Raw genomic sequence first — 7,677 nt, 5'->3', positions numbered from 1 at the left:
TTCTCTCAGTCCACTTAAATTACAATATGCTCGAGGTTAGTTGTGGGATTTTTCCCCAATGAAGCTAAAATTAAACTGTCTGCCCCAGATTTAAGGCTCTTCTCAAGTCACGTTTGAATTTATTGGAAGCAGACTGTGGAGTCTAGGGTGAGCGTGGGTTTTCTCCAGGTTCTCCGGCATTCTCCCACATCCAAAAACATGCAGGTTAGGTTAACTGGTGATCTGAAATTGCCTGTAGGTGTGAATGTGAGCGTGAATGACCCTGTGATACTCTGGCGACCTGTCCAGGGTGTACCCCGCCTCTTGCCCAGTGACAGCGGGCTAGGCTCCAGTTCCAACTGAAATGTGTCCATTCTTATTTTAATTAAAAAAATCATAAAGCAACATAATCAAACCCAGAGTCACTGTGGTCAATTAGATAATATTGTACTGGCTGGCTCGCACACCTAATAGCGGTCTCACAGATTTGCTTCCACTGTTGGTTACATGATCCTCGCCTTGCAAATCATTGCAAGTCCATCGAGAGTCTACTGGGCTGACACAGGTAGACAGTAGTTAGGGCGAAGCTTCCTCTTTTGTACCCTCTCCATCACAAACACACACACTTTCATGCAGAGGGATCAACAGGCGTTCAGGTTCCTGCCTGGCAGATGCATGCAGTGAGACGCAGGGTTCCCAGAGGCCTTTGCTGCGGCATGCGGGCGGGCACCGCTGACAGCCAGGCACACAGTCGATGGTGACAAATAGTAGTGGACTTTTTACGCCCCAGCGATTCGCAACCCCCGCCTCCAACACACACAAACCCCCATCTCCTCCTCCATCTCTTTTTCCATCAATGACATGCACACAGAGATTGGAGGCACAGTCTATCAACAGCTCCTGGCTTCCCGTGCAGGGAAGGAAAAAAACAAGAAAAAAAAAAAACGACAGCGAAAAAAGAAAAAGCCAAATCTGCAGAAATATGATGCACTGTCATATTCCACCCTGACTGAATCTGAGGGAGGAGGAAAGTCTCAGGGAGGGACAAAGAGGTGAGGCAAGATACTGATGGTTTACAAGACTGTTACATTTCTGCACTAATAATTAGGGATGCACCGATATGGATACCTGATAATGTCACACTATAGTATTGTTAAAAAAAAGTGAATAACCTGTAGTTCATGTTCACCTAAAGGTAAGAAAGGCTGAGATGTGGTGAGAAAATATGGCTGATTTAATATTCCATAGCCGTGGCTGAACCAAATCAAACTGACATCACTGTTGCTAACACAACAAAAACAGTTCTGACTCTTCCATACCTGCCAGCATCAGGTCGACCCTCAATGCCCCTGCCCCCATATAACCCTACACTACAGATGAATACAATAACCCAGACTGGGTGGTCAGGTAACAAATAAAATTTGCAAACTGTAGCATCACATGGCTAGCAGTTATTAATAAGTTTAATAACAGAGTTGAACCTTTTAAAAGCTCGGTGTTGTAAGCCGCTGCTGCTAATTAGCTCGTGCTAACACTCTGGAGATGATCTTTCAGCGTTGTGTCTAACCTGTTTACAGCTACAGGAAGTTTGTGGATCTGGTGGAATGTCCGTATTCAACTTTTGGTCAAAGTACTCAGCGTGAAAATGCTATAGTCCTAAATACCTAAACTTTTCCCACGTGACCTAACATAGGTTTCTGAAAGATGACGCTGCTACATAACACCCTCTTAGCGGTGGCGCGTTAGTTCGGTTCTGAAAGTCACACAATAACACAAACAAACTGACCGATCGAGGCAGCGGTAGATCAGGAACTCCTGTGCGCTGTGAGGTAAACTTACTGTTTCTTTCTTTTCTACTAAAAAAATGTTATAAATTAGTCCAAAATAGGATTTGTGCGGCAGAACTTTCGTCTTTTATACCCCATTAATAATACCATGACCCAGGAGAGTCCTCTGATCAGACCCTTTGAGGGGGCCCTATACCTCAGTTGGGAGCCAAGGAACTACCTAATAGTAATAAAACAAGACCAGTTACAAAATTCTACATACATATTCATGCATCAGTATTAGCCTATGGTCTAATAAAGTACTGTGAATAATAATATATCACTGACAGCAGCCATTTGTCAGCCAGACAGGTACTTTTACTTTTGATACTTTAAGTACATTTAACTGACAATACTTAAAGAAGAAAAAGAGGACATACTCCATATTCTTTTACCACCAAAATCAGCACATACATGTGGGGTTTTTAAACGTGACCATGACTAAAAATAGGCAATGGACTCGTTTCCCAGTGCCAGTATACCAGAGCAGTGAACACAGCCTGTGCGTTTCTGGTGTGTCACTTAAGAAGTGGTTAGTAAATTGTAGAAAGTAGTATGGAGGCCAGTGAAAATGTTCCGATGGTTTATCTTTTTTATCTGTTTCTTATTTGGTCTCTCTTTCACACTCGGTGCAGACTAATTTGGAATGATGTTCGAATGCTGCTTGGATGGAGACAGATGGAATTTTAGCGGCATGTCATTGAATCACTCTGAGAAAGGGTTAACATGATCACATCAATCTGGGAGTCATGTTTCCATCACTGCTGATAGCAGCCAATCGGAGCTGCGGCCAATAAATACCCGTGGCTACCGCAGAGTCATTTGTCCCGGGAATGAATGCAGATTATAACCTCTTCCACTAAATTCAAAAGCCAGATGTTAGTGGGTGTTAGTGGGTTTTTTGTCCAGTGGGAAAGGAGCTTTATTGATCCCCGAGGGAAAATCACATCAGAAACACACAGGCCAAAAATACCCACGAGCACAAATAGGACCTATATACATGCATTAATGGAGAGATGTCAGAGCGAGGAGCGTGTCCATGTCCATGCGCCTAAGCAGTTGGGGGTTGGGTGCCTTGCTTGAGGCCATGTCGGCATCACCCAGGAGGCAAACTGGCACCTCTCCAGCTGCCAGTCCTCACTCTGTTCTTTGTCCATACGGGGACTTAAACCGACGAATCCCGACAGACTGAGCTGCTCCCTCAAACCGGCAATATCAGATTTTTTTAGCCACTTGTGGGCAGGAGAAACAACATTTACACACTAGATAGTATCACCTTGTACGCTGACATGGCGAACGGTTGCTCAAGCACAGCAAACAGTTGCTTATTTAACACCCAGTAGTTATGAGGGAACACTGTCATTCATTTGGAGTCCTGAGTTGTGTCCACCTTATAAATGTAAGTCCAATATTCACTCTCTTTTCGCTCCATCTCAGACCAACTCCTGAGGGAAATATCTGGCTCTTTAGCTGCCAAATGCTCCACTATGTTCACCAGCTAATCTCTAGCTGGGTCTGTCTGCTGTTGGTGCTGAGCAGAGAGTGTACAGGGGGTATTTAAACTGTGTTCACTGAACTGCTTAGGCCAAAAACGACACTCTGAGAGCAGTAAGAGTGAACCTAAATGGTAAAGCTATGGCTGGACGGATGAACAATTAGTTGAAGGTCACTGTAAAGCTTTGTAAAGCCGAGGGAAGCTACAGATTCAAGAGATAACTCTCTGTAGGTTCATCAGTATGAGCAAAACACGCTACGAAGTCCCTTCTTTATACTGCCTTTGCATTTTCACTCAGAAACAAACAATGGCGGGCAGAATCAACCGCCTCCAGTGTGTGACTTTAGGTAACATGCAGGATCGTGGAAGCAAAAGAGGCATGACAGGCGTGACATGTACCACAACAGCGTTGGCCTCAGTGTGACATATAACATACCCACTGGCAACACTTTCTAGCCTGATGTACACCTCCCCAGAAATGTAACTATATGTTGCTGCGATACAGCTTATTTTTGTAAGCTGAAAACCATTACCCTCAGTGGAAACGAATCTTTTATTTACTTTAATCTCAAAGATAAGAAACAATAAATTGTGTAGATAATATAGTCCCCAAAAATTGCATTTTAAGACGTGTGTGATTAATCCTGTCTTCATATGAGCAGAGGAAATCTCTGTGAGTCACTAGGCTAATTTATACAATGTAAAATGCCATAGGCTTGTACTAGTAATATTAGCATGTTGTATTTGCTTGTAAAATGTGTTTAGTATAAGACAGTTGTTTTGTCAGTGAACCTTGTGAGTTGTAATGGAGCCAAATTTTGTAACGTTACCTTTGTTAAATGTTGCTGTTGTCCCTGGCTTCATATGAATAGAGGAAATGTCTGCTAGCTCCTAAGCTAATTTATACAATGTAAAATGCCATGAGGTTGTGCTCAAAACATTAGCATGTTGTATTTGTGGGGAAAATGAGTTATAGTGAAGCTGATTCACAGACACCACACCGCCGACTAGTGGTTTTGGAGGTGTAATTGACATAGATTGACACAGGCAGACCACAGCACATGTATAAATGACCACAACAGCGTAGGCCATGTGTGTAGGCTACGGTATAGGCTCTGCATGGAGCTGACGCACAAGTATAAATCCCTGTTTAGCTGCTAAGTGCTGGTAGCTGCTTTTAAAATCCACCATCAGTGCACGCAACATGATATCAAAATATCACACCCGTCCTACAGGCTGTGTCTTTTACACAGACGTCTATTCAGAGATGTTACTACCTCCACTGCCGGCATGACAACTCCGTCCCCCCACGTCCATGATCGTACCTTTAATACAAAACACTAGGCAGAAAAAGGGAGTGAAATCCCCACCTTGAACAGGCAGTGAAAAGGGGCTCAATTACAACCACTTTAAGTAAGACTTTGAATGCCGGAAATGTACGTGCATGCAATGGAATATTTTTACATCTTTCACTTAAAGAGGGACTGAGAGCCATGTTGGGTCAGTTCTAATACTTTAATTACTTTAATCTGTTTCATCACAGCAACACAGAGTTCACACTGTACATGTAATCACAGTGAGTGTGTGTAGCCTGTATTGATCTGTGAATAAGCAGGATTTAGATAATCATACTCAGTGTGTTTGTGTGTGTGCACATAGACAGTCTTATGCCTGAGAGTCACTCCCAACAAGATAAAGACCAACATTTCATAATCCGACTGCAACTACCTCCAGAAAAACAGAAGCTCCAGTTCTAAGCAGGGAGAATGTCCCAGAACATTGACTTTATTATTGTGCCAATATTCAGATGCCCTGGAGGGGCCTTTGTATCACTGCTGCTCTGTCAGAGAAGTCACAGAGAAAACGTCTCAATGGTATCTGCTATATTTGAATAAAGCAGTCATGTACAGATATTTAATATCATCTTGGTGCACTTATCTCTCCATTTACCTGAATTAGATATTGTTCACTGGTTTGGGTTGTGACATACTGTCATTCTGAGGACTGCATGGACAGAATAATCGAAATGGGTTTTAAAGAGTTGAGCATTAGACCTTTTCTACAAATCATCACTATTTGGAAATACATGATTTTCACTTGATTAAAACAGCTGCAATAGTTTAGACTGTATAATGTAGCGATGCCCACATTTACCACCATGCCTTATGCTGGACTGAGAAGTTAGTAGTTTGCAGTTAAGTTTGCTGTTTTATGTTCCAAAATGTCGCTTTCTATCAGTGATTATAATGTGTATGTTCAGAACGTGGTGGTTTATGCTGGTTATTGTCATTTTTGTGTTATAGTTTACACCAGTGGTTCTCAATTGGTGTGCCGATGCAAATCCAAGTGAATAAATGGATATGTTATTGGTGCTTAAAAACCAGTGCAGACCATGTACCCCCCCAAGAGGACCCACCATGGATCTGGGGTACCTCTGGGGTACCAGCACGTCCCTCAAATGTTCAATCAGATTGGGCTCCGGGGTATTTGAAGGCCAAGTTAATGCCTTGAGCTCTTTGTCCTGTTCCTCGGGTCATTCCTGAGCAGTTTTTGTGATATGGCGTGGTGCACTGTCCTGCTGGGGGGCCACTGCTATCGATAAGTGCCTTTGCCATGAGGGGGTTTGTTTTGCAACGGTGTTCAGGTGGGTGGAGCACGTCAAGTAGCATCCACATGAATAACAGGACTCAAGGTTTCCCAGCAAAACATTTCACTGTAACAAGACGATCAGTGTTATTCACTTCACCTGTCAGTGGTTTTAATGTTTTAGCTGATCAGTGTAAATACAGCTCTTTCGCATGCCTTAGGCACAAACCTGTTCACATCATCAGTGAAGTGGCTGTTGCACTCAATAATCACAGCTGTGTTTTAAATTTAAAGATTTTGAAGTGATGTATCCTGCACTGACTGTCATATAATGAGTTACATCACATGAAACTTCAACCTGTCTTGCTTGATCTACAGTTTGCAATAATACTTACACACTATCGATAAAATAAAGTATTTCATTTGAAAGCTTGGACATAATTGTTTGTATCTTATTGCACATGTCGGCATGATTAATTTCCGCTGTATTTGACTATAGCGTCTCAGCTCTGCTAAAACTGTATATTTACAGCTAAACTACTATGTTAACACATATGTGTCACATTTTATTACTTATCACTCAAACATCTACTTAATTTCCACTTGTTGCTTTCTTGTTTTCTGGCTTTTGAGATGACTCCTGTTGAGATGTAACAGAGGAATGAATATGGGCCACAGGTTGGGTCAGACAGACTTGACACACCTCACCATATTATGCTAATTACAGCTAATTCATGTTGATGGCATAACCCACCAGTTTAAGCTAGCTCTAATTAGCTTAGCATCGCGCAATAACATGTAAAGTTAAATGTTTAAGCTGTTGTTAATATGGACACATTACATTTTCTTGGCTTGATTAGATACTCCGCAATTTATTTGGTAAGTTAATTTTATGGACACCATGACCACCAAATGCGAATTTATTCAGATTTTCCCACACCTAAACAGGAGAGATGGAACAAACTGCTAACTTCCTACCTTTGAGACGGTCCTTATTCCGAATATGTGTCCATTCCTCGACTATTTATATTCCTTTAGTCCGTACGGGTCCGCCGAATAAAAGACTGAAAAGAATTTTTTACAAAAATTGATCCAAGTTGTGAAAACTGTCGTGTGAAGTCCACTGCTAACTGTGCTAACTGTGCTAACTGTGTTAATTGACTTCCTCATCAGACAGACCGCAGTTCTTCCGCCATGATGGGTTCGTTCGAAATGAATCCCGAGAAGAGCCGGCGGCAGCAGCGGGGGGCGGTGATATAACCCACGGTGAAGTGAATGGATGAATGAATGAATCATTTTTATTTCGGTTACATACATCTGGAAAAACAAAGACTATTTGACATTAATTTTCTCACAGTCATATCAACATTACCAAAGAAAGGAAAATAAATAAATTAATAATTCAATACATTATACTCTCAATAATCCTCAACTCTTTTACAATTTGATCATTTTACATTATAATCCATAATCATTTTGCATTTTAAGGCTTTTTTAAAACTCAAAAGAGAGCTTCCAAAACTGAAACACATCTGTATTTTACATTAGTTCTCACTTTACATGTTTCATAAATAAGCAACCCTCTTAAATTATAATTACCTTCTCTTAATGGAAACATTTTTTTAAATACAGACAGAGGTTTGATTATAGAATCTATATTTGTTTTGTATGAATTTCCCCAAATTTCAGCACAATTGGACATACAGTCAGGTCCATAATTATTTGGACAATGATACAGTTGTCGTCATTTTGGCTCTGTACACCACCACAATGGGTTTTAAATGAAACAAT

This window comes from Epinephelus moara, chromosome 1, assembly GCF_006386435.1.
Source record: "Epinephelus moara isolate mb chromosome 1, YSFRI_EMoa_1.0, whole genome shotgun sequence".
Classification (NCBI taxonomy): Eukaryota; Metazoa; Chordata; class Actinopteri; order Perciformes; family Serranidae; genus Epinephelus; species Epinephelus moara.
The sequence above is the reverse complement of the archived record's forward strand: the minus strand, read 5'-3'. Positions refer to the sequence as shown.